At 36.7% G+C, this 21,830-nt stretch overlaps 1 long non-coding RNA gene across 1 annotated transcript; it reads right to left on the bottom strand.

Moving 5' to 3' along the window:
- Positions 1–1,608: 1,608 nt before the first annotated feature.
- On the bottom strand, positions 1,609–17,871 carry LOC107869686. Its single transcript, XR_001673902.2, has 3 exons — positions 17,707–17,871; positions 17,540–17,611; positions 1,609–1,876 (listed from the first exon to the last, which is right to left on the bottom strand). It is a non-coding gene; the product is annotated as an uncharacterized LOC107869686 (long non-coding RNA).
- Between the last annotated feature and the right edge of the window lie 3,959 nt (positions 17,872–21,830).

A 21,830-nucleotide genomic window follows, 5' to 3' on the forward strand; every position in this document is an offset into this window, starting at 1 on the left:
GTTATACATTTTCAAAGTGGACCCTTGTAAAATCGAATTACAAAGATTTAGCAGAATCAAAGGTTCTTAGATCAACTTCGCTCTAAGTGATTCCTATGAAAATTTTTCACCTCGAAAGCACTTCAAACATGAGGATAAAGATCATGACACTTATGCTCACTTGAATATAATTTCTATTAGAGCTTACACATGTAGGAACAATAGTTTGATTTCTAGCTAAAAAATGTGGGGTGTTACAATAAGCGAAGCCTTATTGGACTAGCTTGATCGCTAAAGCGATTGGCTGGGCGCCATAGCGGTCTTCCGCTTAAGTGACCCAAAAGGGCGCTTAAGAGGTGCACCAGCTGAAACCTTAAAATTATTCTGAATTTTCACTAACATACCGAGAGTCATTCGAAATCCTGTATACTCAAATGAACTATGCTACCCTATTAAATTCAATGTTTCAGACTCAATGGCTCAGTAAAAATTTCCATCCGAGGTCGTTTTGACAAAAATGGATCCCACATCCATGTGTCATTTTTCTTAACTTCCAGCCATAGCTCCAAATGAGTTTAAAAGCCTCATAACCCCAACCAAGGGTCCACCTAGTCTAAAATTGATGTTCCAGAGCTGTTGAAAGTGACAAAATTAGCATACAAGGTCGTTTGACTGAAGTTTTACCCCGATAGACAATTTGACCCTATAAGGACTTCACGACATGCAATTGGCTCTATAAACCAAATAAACTGTCCGATAACCGATCTGTCAGCTCCAGCAAGCCATAAATGGCTCGGGACAGCTAGAGGAAAGCTCTAAATGCCAAAAATAAGTAATAATACAAAAAATAACATGGAGGGCTATTACAATATCCATTACTAAAAGAACTTTCATCCGTGAAAATAAAGGATTATGATGTACCTGAAGCCTCGGACAGGTAAGGATGCTGGGTTTACACCTCGCTCTCGATCTCCAAATAGCCTCCTCTACTAGGCAGTACCTCCACTTAACTTTAACTATTGGAATCTTTCTAGTGCACAACCATCCGAAATCACTAGCAAATATAAACATAGGCTCCTCTATGAAGATCTATCACTCATCCAACTGAAGTCTCATTTAATCGCATAGATGGATCAGGAATGTACCCCCATAACATAGAAACATAGAAAGTCAAATGAACAGCTGCATAATCTGAGGGTAAGTATAACTCATAATCCACCTCACCAACTATGCGAAAAATCTCAACGGATCTAATATATCTAGGGCTGAGCTTTCCTTACCTCCTAAACCTCATCACATCCTTCATGGGTGATACACGAAGCAATATCCGATCATCAACTCCAAACTTCAAGACACAAAGTTCATGATTTGTGTAAGCCTTCTACCTAGTCTGAGTTTCCCTTGACATAACCCAAACCAGGGCCTTGTCGTAATGGGCATCTCAAGACCAATAAGGACTGAAGATCACCCCGCTACCCAATCCAACCAACCAATATATACCCAGAGTCAGATGAATTCTGAACGTAAAACTAGATAAGAAGATAAAAAACACAAAGACTTTTGGATAGGTCCAAGACCATGGAAAACCCAAACAAGTCTAACTCTCCAATGCCCAACCAACAACCATAATAAAACAAAAGTAATACCATATCCATACCATAATATAACCAAGTCCACAGTTTGTCCATACAAAGCCTCTAAAAGAAATCCAAGAATATTCTGTCGGTACATGCCCCCGATCATAGCCAAAACCAATGTCCAATCTAAACCAAAAAAGACATAAGAAAACTCAAAGAAAGAAATGGAGCCTTCCAAAGTATGAAAGCTCACCACTTCAAGTCAACACAAGTTGTTTCCGAGTCCAATCACTGAGTAGGAGGTGTAGTATGACCAACACCTGCATCGCATGGGGATACAACATCGAAGATAATTAGTTGTTAGATCGGTAGCATGTAACTTAAGGATAAGGGTAAAATAATGTCAACAGTTCAAATCCAATCAACCAATGTAGATAACCAATGCAGTATATACATATACATATATACCATGTCGTGGTAGGGAACAATATTAGCATGAACTTTAAAATCATTATCCTGGGCTGTGTAGCATAGCCGTTATAAATCAAGGCACCCATGGGCTATATGGGCCCCGCTCTCCCCAAGCTTGAAGGACCCCAGTATGTATAGCCGTACGAACTAGAGAATATCCAAAATCGTATATACCTGTATGGGGGACTCAAACCTCCCGGCATAATCAAGGTGACTTAAGCACCAATACATATATTTTGGGGGACTCGAACCTCCCTTTCACGCATTCATTCAGCGGACTCAAACCGCCTGGTCACAAAGATACCCGCATCAGCTAGCACGGTTTCCAGTGTTAGTCTTTCGGACTTCACTTTCATGGCTCAGCCATGCATCCCGCTCTTAAAGCCCAATTTAAAATAACAATTTCACATATACAACCATTAAGCCAATTACATACCAAAACCACTTGAAAGTGTACAACATGCCATTACCATTATCAATCAACCAATCATTCATTTGACTTTGGGACTCGAATCTGTTGTCTAACAAAGACATAACAAATTTAATGTTTAGGGAGTCAAATATTTTTTAGCCAATTAAACCACCAAGGTTACCATTTAAATCATTACATGGACAACAAGATCTTTACAATGCCATTTACCAATCATCCATATACATTAGGCCAATGCCTTAGTTCAAAACATGATTTACATGTGACTAGTTTATTCTCTTAGGCATTTTACAAACACTTTGAGGGCATATCATTACCATAACCAAAACCAAAGTAAAAGCCATCAAGTTTAGGGTTACCCATAATTCATTTGTTAATCCATAATTACCAAGCAACCACATATGCAAACCATCACCAAAAACATAAATAAGCACAAGCTAAACAAAGAGTAAACGATACTCAACCATATGCAAACAAACCCTCAATTTTGGTTTTTAAAACCACCAGTTAAGAATCATAATCACACTTTAAAACACATGATATTTATGAACTAACTATGATGGAAGAGTCACATGCCTTATTCAAGAAGATTCACGGAAGAAACTTGACTCTTGACCCTCAAGGTGAACACCTTTAAATAACCCTAGCCTCAATCTTCAAGAGAGAGTTTAGAGAGGATTTTGATGTGTTTGATCTTTTAGTAGTAAGTTATGAGAGGCCACAACATGTTTTATGACGTGGGGACTTAAGGGTTTTGGGGTGGAAAATATCCAGAATACTCTCAACTTAAAAGCTGAAAAAATGGCCGCAGGAGGCTATGACCACACCCTTAAATCGTACCCTAGGGTACGAGTGGTACGCTTATCTCATACCTTAGATATTACCTTGGACCACCATACTGACCAACATACGACCACAAAGGACTAGCTCGTATCCTAACATATGAGAAGTACCCTCAGAATTGTACCTTGGTCAGAATCATTTAGACTAAACTTAGGGCATCATACGGCTTAACAACATACACCTCGTACCTTATCATTCAACTAGGAAGATGCCTAGTCATACCTTTGATGAAACCCAACCAAACTACACCAACCACCATACGAGAGGGGGACCCTAAATTGTATCTTAGTATACGACAAATATGCTTAAATCATTGTTGTCCAGAAACTAAAAATCAAGAATTTTTCTAAGGGTCAAAAGCCAAGGTGTTATATCCCTCAACCTATCCTGAATCACCTTGACCCTATTCAACGACTCTTGAAGCAAGTCAGTACCACGAGATCTAATCTCGGAGGCCTCAAACTACCCAATCTGAGAACGACATCGCCTACCATACAAAGCCACAAAAGGTGTAATCTCAATACTCGAATAGTAGCTATTATTACACGCAAACTTTGCCAAAGCTAAGTGCTACTCCAAATGACCTCCAAAATTTATAACATAGGCTCGGAGCATATCTTCTTAAACCTTAATAGTCCTCACCGATTGCCCATCGATTTGAGGATAAAAGGTTATACTAAGATCCACCTGAGTACTCAACTCATTCTGAAAAGCTCTCCAAAATATAAAAGTGAACACTGAACCCTGATCTGAAATAATAAATATAGGCACGCCATGCAAATGAACTATCTCATGAATATAGATACGAGTCAACCTCTCAGCACTGAAGGACATCTGAATAAGAATGAAATGTGCCAACTTGGTCAACCGATATCCACAATGACTCAAATACCATCGAAACCACGGGAGGTGCAAGGCAAACCACTAACAAAGTCCATGGTAATTCGCTTCCACTTTCACTTGGGAATAGGCAACCTCTAAATCAAGCCACCAGGTCTCTGATGCTCAACTTTCGCCTACTGACAACTTAGGCAACGAGCTATAAAGTCCACCACATCTCTCTGCATACCAATCCACCAATAATGCTACCTCAAATCTCTATACATCTTAGTTGTACCCAAGTGAATAAAATATCTAAAGTTTTGAGCCTCACGCAAAATCAAATCATCAACCCTTGAAAAACAAATGCAACTACCAAATCTCAAGACACCCTCAGAATCTATGGTAACCCTCTTAGACTCACTACTCATCACCTGATCACGAATGATGCAAAATATCATGTCCTCAAACTGATGACTCTAAATCTGCTCAAATAGTGAAGAACTCGGCTTAAGGATTGAACGCCCCATGCCAACGACCTCTAAGAAACTGAAATAGAAGCCAAACTATCCATACTCACCAACTTTTGGCTCAAGCCGTCCATTACCACATTCGCCTTGCCCGAATGATACAAAATAGAGATGTCATAATCCTTAAGAAACTCCATTCATTTATGCTACCTAGAATTAAGCTCTCTTTAGGTCATAAGATGTTGAGGACTACGATGATCCGTAAAGATCTCACAATGCATTCCATAAAGGTAATGTCTCCAAGTTTTAAATGCGAAACTTACCGCCACTAATGCCAATCATGAGTGAGGCAGTTGTTCTCCTGCACCTTCAACTACCTCTATGCATAAGTAATAACTCGACCCTGCTGCATCAACATACAACCCAAACCAACACTAGAAGCATCACAATATACGGTGGATCCCTTACCATCAATAGGAAGAGTCAAAATAGGAACTAAAGAAAGAAATCACTAAAGCTTTTCAAATCTCGACTCACACTCCTCGAACCATTAGAAAGGAACCTCCTTCTAAGTCGATCTGGTCATCGATGCTGCAATAGTAGCAAAACTCTCAATGAACCGTTTGTAGTAACTGACCAAACCAATGAAGCTACGAACCTTAGATGGAGATGTAAGCCTAGGCCAATCACGAATAGCCTCAAACTTTATTGGGTCTACCATAATTCCATCTTTCTACACCACATGCCCAAGGAATGTTGCCGCCTCCAGCCAAAACTCACACTTAGTGAATTTGGCAAAAAACCTATGATCTCTTAAAGTCTTAAGTACAATCCTTATATATTGCATATGCTCCTTCCTACTACTCAAATACACAAGGATGTCATCGAAAACCATAATCACAAAGGAATCCAAATATGGCTTGAACACCCGATTCATCAAATCCATAAACGTAGCTGGGGCATTGGTCAATCCAAAAGACATCACTAATAACTCATAATGACCATAATGGGTCCTAAAGGTTGTATTTAGGATATCTTTAACCCAAATCCTCAACTAATGGTAATCAGATCTTAAGTCAACCTTAGAGAATACTGTTGTACCATAAAGTTGGTCAAACAAATTGTTAATGCAAGATATAGGATACCAGTTCTTCACTGTTACCTCATTAATCTGCTTATAATTAAAACACATATGAATAGAACCATCCTTCTTCTTTATGAATAACACAGGAGCTCTCCAAGGAGACACACTCGGTCTAATGAAGCCCTTACCAAGCTCCTAAAGCTTAGAATTTAGCTCCTTAGGCTTGATAGAAGCCATACGATAAGGTTCCATAGAAATAGGTCAGGTGCCCGACTCAAGATCAATAACAAACTCAATATCACTCTCAGAAGGAAAACCAGATAGATCGGTAGGAAAAACATTAGGAAACTCATGAACTATAAGAACAGAGTCGAGCAATGAACTCTTCACACTAACATCACAAATATACACTAGATAAGACTCACAACCCCTCAAAATAAGTCTCCTAGCACGAATATAAGAAATAATATCCTCCAGCCCGTGGCTAATAGATCCCTGCCATACAATTGGGGTATGTCGGGCATAACTATGGTGACAGTCTTGGAAAAACAATCTAAGACCACATGATAGTGGGATAACTAGTCCATGCCCAAAATCATATCAAAATCCACCATATCTAACATAATAAGATTAGCTTGGGTATCAAACTCTTAAATAATCACAAAACATGATCTATAAACCCGATCCACTATAAAAAATCACCCATGAGAGTAGATACACACAATGAAATAGATAATGAATTCCAAGATAACTCTAACTATAGGGCATAATAAGCAAATGCATAAGAATAAGTAGATCTCAGATCAAATAAACTAAAAGCCAACTGATGGCACACCAAGATCATACCTGTGATAACAACATTCAAAGACTCAACCTTGGGTCTAGCAAGTACGACATACAACTGACCATATCTATCATCGAGCTGGGCTCCTAACCGATCTCCTTTCATACCTTCCTGAAAACCTCTATGAGCACCCCGAAAACTACCCCAACGACCATATATACCACCTCTAGCTAGGGGAGAAATTTTCCAAATTGGTGGAATACTCTGAGTTGAAGAAACCACCACTCCACAACTAGGCACTCTCTCAAGAAATGGTCAAAAGTCCCACAACCATAATATGCCCCAGACGCTGTGCAAAAACCAAAAGATCTGGCTAACCTAAAATAACCACCACAACTAAAATAATCAGAAGACGAACCCCTCGAAGCCCGACCACTACTCTAGCTAGTATGATCGTTGTAACTAGACTAACCTTCACCGGTAATCTAATATGTGGCCTGAACGATCCTACTAAATTGACCCTGATGCTGATACGGCTGATGTAGAGGGTACTTAACTTGAGAACCACTACCTCTAAATTGTGAGCCACTATGGCTCCCACTGGAACTACCCTTATATTTCGGTCTCTTATCGTTTCCCCTTGGACCTCGTGATATATCTCTTTCATAACATGAGTATGCTCAGAAATCTTAGCAAAAAACCTATCTACAATAATCAGACTCTGTGTAAAAATGCGAGGAGGAAGTCTCGATCCCTGAACAAAGCAATGAACCTCTCATACTCAGTAGTAAGAATAAAAGTAAAATGCTTAGCCAACTTATGAAATCGAGCTTCATACTCTACAACAGTTATGGAGCCTTGCTCCAACCTTAAGAACTAATCCCTCAAACGATCCCTAAGCCTGCAAGGCACATATTTCTCCAAGAGGATCTCCAAAAACTAAGTCCATGTCAATGGGGGATCTTTCTTGCTTAGAATGAAGATGACATCTACACCAATGTCGAGCCACCAAGTTCAACTAAAAAGTAGTGTAATCTACACCATGAGTCTCAACTAGGCCCAAGTTAGAGCTTATCCTCACAGGCAATCAAGAACTCATAATCATCCTCGCTCAGTGTACCAGAAAACCTAGGCGAAGCCAATATCAAGAACCTACCCAACATCTTCTGTTACTCAATATACATAGTAGGTTGGGCAACTACCAGCTGAGCAACCACCAAGTTAGAAGGGACCTCAACTCTAGAAGCCACAACTATAGGCTGCACCCCCACCCCAGTACCACTCTAATGCATAGACTGTGCACTACCAAACAATCCCAAAAGTTGAACCAATGCATCCCTTGATACCGGAATAATCAAAAAGACAAGAAAACACACTCAAAATAGTCCACAAATCTGAAGATTCAAGGACCATTTAGAGACTACACTCGGATTCAACAATAACAACAACAATGACGAGATAAATGGTGTGTTTTAACACCGAAACAGCCAATCCAAAGTAAGATTAACAACAAAAATTTGAAGACAAAACGAACAACAACAAGGATATAACAATGACAACAAGTCACGGGTTACAATACTAGAACAAGAAAACCAATGATTAGAACAAAGTAAAGATAGAAAGATAGACAAATGGAGATTTAATATTAACAACCCAAGAGCTTATTCCACTCTTGGACCATTAATACCACACACAACACAAACCTATCTCTTACGTGATCTCAAGGGAACCGGAATCCCCAAGCAACCAACGCTTCTAAGAAAGCTACCAACATAAGGATTCCACCTTACAAGACACTCTATGGTGCTCTCAAAACATATCATCAAAGTCTAAATGACAAAATGACCTAATTGTTCTATTTATTGTCTAGGGAAACACTGTTACATAAATAACCAAAAGGCCCTTAATGAGCCCAAACAAAGGGGCTTGGCTTCTTGGACAGGTTTGGAGTGTTGGGACTTGTTCTCTACATTTCAAAGCTTGTTCCTTGGTTAGGCAGCCCCATAAGCTCGGGTCTTTCCTCACATTTTCATATCCTCGAGTGCTAAGATATCTCTTTGACTCGTATTATTCTCCCCTTCTTAAAAAAGATTCGTCCTCAAATCTGAACTTTGCAAAATAATAGGAAGGACAAGCAAACATAAGTTCTTCAAGGTATGAGGGTTAGGATTAGCGTAATCAATCATAGCATCATGCCAAGGTGGCTCAAATTTCACATATAACCAAACATCCCTCGGGTTCTCAAAAATGACACACCAATCACGAGAAACCCGAATTACATACAAGACATGCTTAGCATCAACATAACCATGCCCACACAATACACACACGTCATTCCCGAATATGGTTTGAAAAGAATCAACATCACATTTCAAATGGTCACCGGGATCAAAGGAGTAGAGTGTCTATGGACATGGGTGGAGGGCATACTTCCTTTTCTGAAGACTACCATCATTACACTCATTGATACCCTCTATACTAACATGATCTACAATAAAAACAACTAGAGGGTCATCCTTAGTCAATCGACCAACATGTTCAACATCACCATTTCTACATACAAGTTGGTCTTCATGACTTCCATAAGATAATGTACTGTCACTTGCCACAATGGCTTCAACACTAGATGGATCAACTAGTGTTTCCATAATCTCAATTTGAACATTATCATCACCAAATGGAGGCACATTCGGCTCACCTAAAGGAAAACTATCATTCACACTTATTTGGCTACCAGCCTCATTCACTAGAGTGCAAGAGTTAGTTTGATTACCTTATAGCTCATGTGGAGCATGTCCACTCTCAGGAAGTTGATTAGGAAGGCTTGGTTGCTCTATCAAGTTATCCAACTCCTTGCAAAGATAGCTTTCTATCCCTTCCATTTTTTCTTCCACTCGGTCCATTATTTTTTCTATTCTCTCCATTCGACTACTAAGGTCATGTTTCATAGACATTATGGCAGCCATCAAATCATTTATGGTCACCTTTCCCGATGCCATAGTACCTATTAAGAACACTAAAACATAATAAAACAATAACACATTAATGTTAGCAAAAATTAGTCCACAAGTTAACTCAAAATAGTCCACAATTCCTCACTTTCACACTTTGACGTTCTCACTCAATTGGTCTCACAAGCATTGATAACTCGCTTATACTCCAATGAGGTTACTCGGTCCCAATTGTGGCTCGAGGTCAGAGTAGATTCTTGTTTGAAACGACTCAAATAAGTAATGTACGAACTTGAACCAAAAGATACCATGACTCAAAAATGAGAAAAACACAAAACAAACAACGTTAACACGAAGAAGCTTATTCAAAAACTAATTTACAATCTAGTAGAGGAGTACTAGCTTGTCGATTAGTTATTAGAGTCAACAAACAAAACTAGGAACCAACAATAAGAAACTAAGAAAATCTAAATTTGAGCCAAAATTTGTTGTGTGAACAGTAACAGTGATGTGGCAGTAACGTATTGGTTGTAGCCTAACAATTTTTTTATTTTCCAAAATTGAAAGTCTTGAACAATTGGTGATTTGGAATTGGTGGGAATTGTTTGGAGGGAAACAAGTCTTGAAATCCTCTTCAAATTCAAAAGAATGGAAGACTTGACTTTTTGCACTAGTTCCCTAAAACAAGGTCCTTAAAACAAGGAAAGTTGTTGAGAAGTGATTGACTAGTTGATGGATGATTGCAAGTCTTACAAGACTAACAAGTTTTCACCTTTTTCCCTTCACCTTTTTAAGATCTAGTAGTCACTTTATTCATCAAGTCATGAAGGTTGTAAGAACATCAAGAACATTTTCATCAACCACCAAGAATTCAACAATCTAAACGTACACCTATAACAATAACAACGCCAACAAGTCACGGCTAAGACCATAATGAACAACAACAATCGACCACTCTTCAAGTTCACAACAATAACTCCAACAAGTTCAAGCTCAAGTTTTGATTCTAGACTCAAAGTGTTAGCGAACAAGAAAGCCAACACTTAGAAACAACTAAAAAAAATGGCCAATACACAACAATAACATAATTTTCGGCCAAGAACACCAAATGGACAGTTTTGCAATTTTCTGAAAATTTCAGTTTTCAACCTTATTTTTTTTTTAATTTTCAACCTAGGGAGCCTAAGATTGGTGTTGTAGGAACAAAACCAAAGATGACTCTGATACCAAATGATATCGAAATTATCAAGAAGACAAGAAAACATACTCAAAACAGTTCACAAATCCGAAGATTTAAGGATCGTTTGGAGACCACACTCGGATTCAATAATAACAACAACAATGATGAGATAAAGGGTGTATTTTAACACCGAAACAGCCAATCCAAAGTAAGATTAACAACAACAATATGAAGACAAGATGAACAACAACAAGGATATAACAATGACAACAAGTCATGGGTTACAATACTAGAACAAGAACACCAACGATTAAAACAAAGTAAAGATAGAAAGATAGACAAATGGAGATGTAATATTAACAATCCAAGAGCTTATTCCACTCTTGAACCTTTAATACCACACACAACATAAACCTATCTCTTACGTGACCTTAAGGAAACCGGAATCCCCAAGCAACCAACGATTCTAAGTAAGCTACCAACACAATGATTCCACCTTGCAAGACATTCTATGGTGCTCTCAAAACATATCATCAAAGTCTAAATGACAAAATGACCTAATTGTTCTATTTATAGGCTAGGGCAACACTTGTTACATAAATGACCAAAAGGCCCTTAATGAGCCTAAACAAAAGGGCTTAGCTTCTTGGACAGCTTTGAAGTGTTGAGACTTGTTCTCTACACTTCAAAGTTTATTCCTTGGTTAGGAAGCCCCACAAGCTCGGGTCTTTCCTCACGTCTTCATATCCCTGAGTGCTAAGATGCCTCTTTGACCCGCATCACTGGGGACCGAAAAAGAAATAAACCTTGTAGAGTCTGGGTTGGTCCTTAACCCATGTTGGATGGCGTTGGATGGTGCAGAAGAACCTCTAGCTCGATAATAGGAATATGGTCTAGTGAAGGCCCCCTATCCTGGCCCTTGGCTTGGGACACATCTCTAGGCTATCTACGACCTCTAGGCCCTCCAAGAACTATAATAAAATCCATAGGCTTGGCCTCAGTGTCCTCATCTCATGTAGTGATAGCATGTGTCCTAGCCATTTGTAAAAGAGTGAATACAACAAAACTCAGACACTTAGAATGTAATGAGTGAAAGAATTGAAGAAATCTACTAGATATGAAATGGACATCATCATTTTGATTCACGAGACTCTACTAGACACTTGCTCTTGTACCAACAATACTGGTGAACCTAAGCTCAGATACCAATTTGTTACAACTCGATTTACGAGTCATGATGACACCTACTTTATCCCACTAGTAGGTAAGTCAAATTATAGTTCGAAGCTATAAGGAATGGGCTACTTTGGTAAAAATGATACAAAAAGCCAAAAATTAATAATTAAAGATGGATAATAACAATAAGATAGTAATGATAGTCTAAAATATAGATAAAAATTTATAACCATCCCACAACCTAGTAGTGTCAGTATAAGAGCTACTACGAAATGAACATAAGTATTGAAATAGTCAAATACAATTTGTCTCAGATAATGAAATACTAGACATACATAATAGAAGGAAAAAGGGACAACTCTGACTTCGAGAGCTCGCTCTATCGCCGAACTCAGCTCAGCACGATTGTCACGTCACTAGCGACTACTAGTACTCATATTTGTACAAAAAAGGTACAGAAGTGTAGTATTAGTACCAAAATCACGAATACTCAGTAGGCATCATCGATCGACTAAATTAAATCATGATATAAATATGATGAAGATACGAGATAAATAAGATAGGTCAAGGTAGAAGGACAAACCTAGAAATGATCTCCAACACTGTAAATAAATAACTTAAATAGATAAAACATGAAAAAAAAAAAGGTATAATTAATACTATAAGACTGACCCCCATAAGCCAGTAAGTTTGGAAAAATAAATAACCTAACGCGAGCCTCATAGGCTCGAAGGGTGCAATCAAAAAAAGTAAATAATTGAAGATTCATAAATTTACCAAGTATCAAGCTACAATCATGAATCCATCATTACTATTTCATAACATAAATAAACTCCCAATGCCAGACTCAAACTGAAACTCAATAGTATCATCATCAATATCATCATTTGTGGGACTTGAATCAGAATTGATGTCATTAATATCATCATCAATTGTCTAACTTGAATCAAAACTCAATATTAATAAACCACCGAATTTTGCTCGGAATTAGCACAACTCCTAAAATACCAAGCTAACATGATTATTAAGTATCTAATCTCCTCAAAGTCACAAAATAAGTATTTCAAAGAGTAGAACATGCATATAGAAGTCTACAAAAGATAACACAAGTCTTGGTCTAAGGTAGGCCAGAGGGGGCCATTTCTAATCCCCTAAATCCGTTCTAAAATAAATTCTACTCCGGACTAGGCTAAGGTATCTAAATTCAATTCTAGATGTTAAATAAGTGAGAATTAGCCCTAAGATGGAAATTCTTTCCAAAACATGAGCAACTAAGTCAATTCTGCCTAAATTACAGTTCCTTAATAGGTTAAACAGTCCAAATAATACTAATTATATCAATCATACCTCCAATGCCTAAATCTCATCCCATATCTAGCATGATATCATAATTAGACTATGAATTAGCTTAATCTATGAAGAAGGTAGACCTAGACTACCTGGATGCCAAAGAAAAGCCCGAATAATCCGCTAGACCAATGATTTCCCTTTCTGAGAAACTTCCACAATGTGTCGCGCTATCAAAATCATAATATATTCATCAAAACGAGAATAATAATATCCATATTGCACTATTGTATTTCTGGTCCAAAATTACATAAAAATTCCATATAGAGCTCATTTGCGAAAGCGTACTTCCAAAATCGACAACACGTCCCTCTATGCTCAAGGAATATTTAACCTAAAAATAGGTGAATTCTGAGCTCAAATGGTGCTACAATCAACCATAAAATATTTTAGGAATTTTGAGAAAAAATGAAGGATTTAATCATGAAATTGACGAAAGCTTACCAAGAATTTAAAGAAGAAACACGTAATTTAAGTTCACAAATGCTTCAAAATCAGCCACCAATAATTCTCTTAAGCCTCCATACTTTTTAGGGTTCTACACTCTTGAAAATGGATATAAAATAGAAGAAATTGGGCTAAGTTGAGTATTTATAGCATTCCCAGGTGTCCAGTTGTCGATTAAGCGGCCTAGTGTCGATTTAGCGATATCTGCTACCTATCAACATACCGCTTAAGCGCTACCTTTTGCCGCTTAAGTGGTCATCGCTTAAGTGAAACCCTGCTGGGACAGCCTGACCGCTTAAGCGTCGGCTGGGCGCTTAAGCGATGCACCAGCTGAAAGCTTAAAATTATTTCGGATTTCCATCAACCCTCAGGATTCATTTAGAATTCCATATATGCAAACGAACTATACTTCCCAATCAAATTTGACGTTCCAGCCTTAATGCCACAGTCGAAATTTTCATCCGAGGTCATTTAGATGAAAAATGGATCCCACATCTATGTCATTTTTCTTCACTTTGGGCCAGTAGTCCGAAATGAGTCTAGAAGCCTCGAGACCAGGACCAAGGGTCCACCTAGCCTAAAATAGACGTTGTAGAGCTATTGGAACTGTCAGAATTGGAATATGAGGTCGTTTGACTAAATTTTTCTTGCAGTAGTTAATTTGAACCAGCAAAGACTTCAAAACAAGAAATTGTCTCTAAAAATCAAACGAACAGTCCGGTAATCGAACTGTCAGCTCCAAAAAGTCAAAAAATAACTTGGGGCAGCTATAGGAAAGCTCTAAATGGTGAAAATGAGTGAAAATACAAAAAATAACCTAGAGGACTATTACAGACACTATTTAGCCTATGCTACTTCGGCCAATAAAAAGACTTGGAAAATTGGGATGGTTATTTGTCAGATCGGAGTTGTGGAACTAGTTGTTGTGCAAATCACTAAGAGCTGGCAATGGATTAAATACTCTCATGCACTCCATTCTAGTTACAATTGCACAAGGAAAGGGATTATAGTTCACACAAAAAAATACCCAAATGCAAGAGGCAGCAACATACCAAGTGATTAGACATAGCACCAGTAGAAGAGATCCCTTAGTAAGAACAATAAGCTTAGCCCATCTATCGAAAAACACGACTAAGAAGGTCACATAAGATAGAAACAATGGAGTGAGGCATGGAATTAAGGTAAGAAGAATGGATACTTACTCTTGAATGTTGATCTATCAGCACCTAAGAAGGATTAGTCCAGTTTATTAATGATACAGAGCATGACAAGGCCAAAACCCTTGTTGTTCGACGGCGACAACATCTCTCAGGTGTTAAAGGGTTTGGAAAGAGAAGCGTGAAGAGTGAAATAGGAATCCCTTCCAATTTATAAGTGTATAAGGTTAGTTGAGCTCGAACATAGTTCGAATTGGGCTTTTTTGGTTTTATTATCTTTTTGTTATTTTTGTTTTGTTTTTAGACTTAGTTTGCTGGCTCATTTGTATTTGTTTATTCATAATTAAGCAATAAAAGCCCAAAATTTTGTTAAAATAAAACCCTTTCCTATTTTTCATACCAAGTACTCGTCGTACTGATCGTCCCAAGACGCTACATCATTTCATAATGTAGGTCCTGCAGCATATTTTTGTGGTTCTGTGCAACATTAGGAGTTGCTCATGACAGCTTCAGTTAGTGGTGAGCCCTCTGTTCTCCTGAAGTCCTAATTGATTCCAATGTCATTTTATGGTTTAGTTTTATGGTATTTTGTCGGGGCCATGTCCTGGCTTAGACTTTCATTCTTATGTTTAGAGGCTTCGTAGACCTAAGTCGATTTCAGTTAAATGTTTTTAAATCATTTCAGATATTCTCGAATTTTCCTTAACTATGTTTTAATGGGTCTGACACTTTATAAAATGATTTCAATCGCTTTCCACAAATAGTTGATAGAATTCTCATGATGCATGCAAAGAGCTTCTCTCTGGCCTTTAATGGTTTTGATTGCCTGTAATGTCTAGGGCCTAGACTTGGGTCGTGACACTCGATCAACGTGACTACTTTCTTCGTAATTAGAAACAATTGAGACCAATAAACTTACACTCCAAACAACATAGCTCTTATGAGTTGTAGTCTACCTGAATATGACAAGTATTTGGCCATCCATGTAGTCATCTTGGCAGTAGTCTTTGCCACTAAGGGTTTGCATTGCAGAACAGTGAATATTTGCCACTTTTATATGGTCATTTATGCCTCCAGAATAGACTTGACTCTTAGATATGCCTTTAAACCAGAGGCCTCACAGAACAAAAGGTTAGAATGGCAAAGATTACCCCTCAAGTGTCATTCAGTTAGAATAAAAATGCAGTATAACATGTGTGTTTTCAAGATTGCACACTCTGTATTCCTTATTGTGCTGACTCACTATGCTTATAGAGAAAAATAGGAGATGTCATCACTATTTAAAGTCTCAAAACCACAGCTTACAAATCATGCATTTAGCTGCTCATTCATTTCAAACGGATTCATCATCAGTAGCAAAATTTCAAACCTTCCAACCATCTACTTATTGCTTTATAAGTATCAATTTTGACCCCTGCAGTCTATGAAATAAAAGAAACAGACCACACTAAGACAAGTTCACAATTGGATCAGCAAACAACTATAATTGGTATTGAATCCTTGAAAGGCTTTTACTGTATTGAAATGGGAACAGAAAGGATGGAAAAAAGGAAAGGACAATAAGGGTCCTCAGTTATGTCCTCAAATATGTGCAATGTAAATCACAGGTGTATAATTAACAGAGTTACTGATAATTGTTGTTGTTGGGAGGTTGAAGGTATCACGGTAAATTAGTCGAGGAACGCAAAAGCTGACTCAGACACCATGGTTATCAAAAAAGAAAAAAATAGTATGATTACGTGTCCAAATAATGTGTTGAAACTGGTTATAAAGAGTTATGTATTTGGTAAAAATTGTATTAGTTGGCAGTTCTTTTGTTGAAGTGACCAAAATAACCTTAATCTTTCATATTTACTAATAAAATACTCAAAATATTGTCACCTACCTGCTCTCAAAGGCTCACCTAATTTTTTTTAGTGACTAACACCTAATTAAAATAATATTTGTAATTTATTTTGAACGGCACAAGCAACGTCTGTCATTAGCTTTAGCATCTTTAAACATTTTTCTGAGGATGGAAGCTTTTGATAAGATATGGGGCATCTGATAGTTACCGATTTCATTGGAAATATAATATGCATTCTACAGTAACTTCTTTTATATTAGAGAGTGAAGGTTGTCATTGAGATTTTTATTCCAACTAGCAAGCAAAGGCCTCGTTTTGATCCCAAGTAGAATGAATGTGAAAAGCCAAGTCCTCGGAATCCTATGATTTAAATACCTGATAGAATGATGACAAAAAATATCGGGATAGTCAGGATGACCTATGTCAAGGTCAAATGATCCATCTCTTTGTTCACTTGTGTGAGAAAACTCAAAAAGGTCAGATACGAGGGAAATATTTGTATTGTATTAGGCACTATTTTTCTGAAACCTTTCTTAACTAAAATCGACTATAAAAGATGTCGCACTCTTATGCTGGGAATCTTTGTATCTCAGTTGGTTGAATACTTGAACTTTCATCATGTTGGTAAGTGTTCGATTCTCTACCTTGTAACTCCTCCCTCATTTTTCCTTCCCCTAACTCTATTTTGTTTAAACACACTTATGTCATTTGGAAACCCGCAGAGAAAAAATGTAACTGCGACACAACAAGAGAAATCCTTCATATAAAACTATCAAAATCATGCATTATATGGAGATACAAAGATAATCTTCGTGCTCACAAGTTTAGAGTAATAGACATGAACACCTGATTTAGTAGAAAACATAAACAATCTGCAATAACAGACATTGAACACCTGATTTAGTAGAAAACATAAGCAATTTGCAGAATTATTGAAACAAAATGTCGAACACTTTGTAGGCAATAAATTCGGCATACCTGAGTGCTTCCAACACTGCCTCGCCTGTTTTTCATTTTCTCCTTTTACCTTTCCAACTTCATGTTTTGTTCCTGAACCATCAAATTATATCCCATTAGCAAAACTTTAATACTTTAGCATAATTAGGCAATTTTTAAATGTTGTGTTAGAAGCGCAAGCTTATCACCAAATACTCTTCTGTTAGGAAGACTGTCTGATTGTAAAGATTATTCATGAAATATTTTCTGTCCGATTGTGAAGATTATTCATGAGATATTTTTTATTTGCACTCACGACTTTTTAGGCCCATTAAGAAAATAAAAAGTATAAGAGAAAAGGGGTAAATATACCTCTCAAGTTTGTGATTTAGGTAGATAGTATACATTTTTTGGTAACAAATCTATATTTATTAAATTAAAATAAATCTTGAAATTAATATTTTAATTTCAAAAATATCACGTGACTTTAAAAAATTACTTTCACCCGTCTTTTACCTCTTCACACCCAACCTAAATAAAAAGAATCAAAAAATAGTTCTAAGATATTTTTTAAAAAAATTAGTTTAATTTTTTTTTTTTGACAAAAAAAGGTATCAATCTATTAGCAAAAAAGGTGTGTGTATATATATATATACACACACTCTCTCGTTTAGTGTACGTGCGATGCATGTGTGTTTCAGGTCAATATTATTAACTTGAATACTATAAGTGTTTGAAAATTCTAAATACTGTTGTAAGCTTACATATTTGTTTTTTATTTTGTCATTCGGTGTTTAGAATCCACATGAGAGTCTAACTAATCTAAATTCGTGCTGAGTTGAGCTCATTCGGAGATAGCACTCAAGTATACTTATATTGTCATTGTAAAAGGACAAGTATACTTATTTTCTAATAGGATACCCTAAATTCCTTATTTTTGGTGACAACGATGAATTCTTAAAATAGACACAAGAATGAGACCATATTGATAAAATCTCCAGCTGTAGCCCTATGGTATATATTGTCAAAAATGTAGCTTGATTTGTAAGTAATCAAAGTCCATATGACATTCCTTCTTATGTTTTTTTACATCATTTTACATTCGAACTGCACAAATAATATTTCATACATTAATTATAATAAAATATATCGTATTGAAATATAATATAAATTTTTTTAGCAACAACAAATAATGTATAGAAACTAGAGTAAATTGAAGAAAAGTTGCGAATAAAGATTGGTGACATTGACCAACTTAAAGGGTCAAACATAATTAGGAAACTTGATTAAGTTAATTGTGGACTTGATTAATATTTTCAAAACTTTCTAATCTTTTTATAAATACAAATCAACTCACAAACCTCTTCTTTCTAAATCAATTGTCTCTCTCCCCCCCTTTCTCTCTCTCTCGATAGTCTCTCTCAACTCCCAACCAACAGTTCTGCAAAATTTCTCCCTTCAATCTCCGGTGACTTTAAGCTCCGGCGACAAATAGCTGGGCGAGTTCCTTTTCGACTTTCAACCGTCATTCGATATGATGAGCAGTGTTCTCCAGCGACAACAACTTCGAGTTCTTCGTCGTCCCATTTCTTCTTTCACAGGTAAAAAATTATTTCTTTTTAGTTATGAAGAAACAAAGGAACTTAACTTGAGCCAACTTCTCTTCTAGTATTGGTTAACAATTTCAATATTTTTTGCTTAACTTTGAAATGTGGACTGAATAAAATCCTGATTTCTGGCATTTCTTCTCTACTCTTTGCGGTGTTAAATATAATTTTTTGTTGTTATTGTAGTTCTTGTTGTCGAACTGTTGATTCGATTCGTTTGTATTTTTGGTCACCGTTGATGTTCTTGGAGTATGTGTGTTGTGTTGGTGTTGCTGGGTAGATTTGTTGTTTTTCTTGGTAAAAATGTTATTGCAATAGATGAACCATCTGATGCAGTAGATTAAATATCTGATGCAACAGAGGAACCATCTAACGCAACAAATTAAACATATATTGCAACAAATAAAATATGTGATGCAACCGATTAAACATCTGATGCAACAGATTAAACATCTGATGCAACAGATGGAAATCTGATGCAATAATGAAAATCTGATGCAACAGATAAACGATCTAACAGATTATTCATCTATTGCGACAGACTACTCTTCTGTTTGGAAGAAATCTAAACAATATTGATCCAACAGATAACTCATTTGGTAACAGATGAGTAATCTATTTTTATTGTTCTAATGGATTAGTCATCGGCTGTAATCGATTGGTTATAGGATGCAACAGATAACCTATCTAATGCAATAATTAAGTGATCTATTGTTATTGTTTCCAATGGATTACTCATCTGATGCAACATGTTTGATTATAGGCTGCAAGAGATAACCTACCTGATGTAATAGATAAGTGATCTGTTTTTATTATTTCCAATGGATTAGTTATCCATTATAATAGGTTGGTTATAGGCTGCAACAGATACCTACCTGGTGCAATAGATAAGTGAGCTATTTTATTATTTCAAATGGATTACTCATCCGCTACAACAGGTTGGTCATATGCTGCAACAAATATCCTACTTAGTGCAACAGATGTGTAGCCTATTTTTATTGTTTCCAACAGATTGATCATTCAGTGCAATAGGTTGGTTATATGCTACAACAGATAACCATCCTGATGTAATAGATGAGTGGCCTGTTTTTATTATTTCTAAAGAATTTCTCATTTACTTCAACAGGTTAGTTATAGGCTGCAATAGATAACCTACCTGGTGCAATAGATGAGTGATCTATTTTTATTATTTCCAATAGATTACTCATTCACTGCAATAGGTTAGTTATAGGCTGCAACTGATAACCTACCTGCAACAACAGATGAGTGATCTATTTTTATTATTTCCAACAGATTACTCATCCGCTGTAATGGGATGGTAATATGCTGCAATAGATATCCTACCTAGTGCAACAGATGTGTGGCCTATTTTTATTGTTCCTAAAAAATTGATCATCTTCTGCAATAGGTTGGTTATACGCTGTAACAGATATCTTACCTGGTGCAATAAATATGTGATCTGTTGGAACTGTTATTTTACTATTGTACATGTTTGATTTACTATTACCCCTTTTTAGCGATGCATTAATCAATTATAATATATTTTATATTCCTGTTAATTTTAGATGATATAGCTCCCAAAAGAAAATAAACCAAATCAAGTCCAAGTAAAGGAACAAGTGAAGCAGCTAGGCTACATCTACCACTCTATAAGCTTGCTTTACAAGTGTTATCTCAATCAGGAGAAGAAGATGATGAACATGTAAAGGAAGAATGTTTCAACAGAAATGATCCAAATGCTAGTATCCCTTCCACCAAGGAGTTGGTCAAAACCTTCAGCATTGATCATTATCCAGTGATAATACAATGTGATGGTGCCACAAATTTAACGAGTGATTTCATTGTTAAGTCAGTCATGGGAAAATCTTTCGATGCCTTCAGAAAAATACTTTGAGAATAAAAATTAGATGCTTATTTAAGGGACAGCTGCTTTGGGAAATATCTTGATTTGTCGGAGGACTACAATGCTCGTTTCCAAATAAAAATGGTATATGATCTTCTCAAGCGTAGGTTTATGTATGAAAACAAAGATAAGATGGATGAGGTATGGCTAAATTACTATGGTATGCCTATTTGTTTTGGTTAAAAAGAGTTTACCATAGTTACTGGATTAAAATGTTATCCTCTTTCTCTGTCTCAAGTTATACCTATTCTAACCCCAAAAAGCACCCCACATACCCAAAAAAGCAAAAGCAAGAGTGATGACCTAGTGTCCCTTGTTGGTCCAAGTTTCAAAAACATAAATTTAATAGAAGAGTTGAAAGGTAAAAGACTTTAAAAGAAGCACAAGAAATCATTATACTTGGTTTGGTTTGTACATAATGTTCTTTGGGCTAGAGACGTTAACAACAACATACCACTTGGTTTGATAAAGCTCTCCGGGGATTTTGAGGCATTTAACAGACATCCCTGGGGTTATGAAAGCTACAAAATGACTGTCAAATATTTATTGACCCTATTAACCCCAAGGACAGTCAACTTATATGGCTTTCTATGGGCTTTCATGGTAAATATTATAATGACATAATTCATTTTTTTGTTTTTAATAATGCTTTTGATTTATTGGCGTTATTTTATAGGCTTGGGCATTTGAAGTCATTCCTTATTTGATACAAAAAATGAACTACCAGGAAGAAGTTTTATATCCAAGAATCTGGGGATGGTTGTCGACCAAAACTAATAAAAATACAAAAAAATTTTATCTCTTCAACCCCCAAAGGAAGCAG

This window comes from Capsicum annuum, chromosome 4, assembly GCF_002878395.1.
Source record: "Capsicum annuum cultivar UCD-10X-F1 chromosome 4, UCD10Xv1.1, whole genome shotgun sequence".
In the NCBI taxonomy this organism is placed as follows: domain Eukaryota; kingdom Viridiplantae; phylum Streptophyta; class Magnoliopsida; order Solanales; family Solanaceae; genus Capsicum; species Capsicum annuum.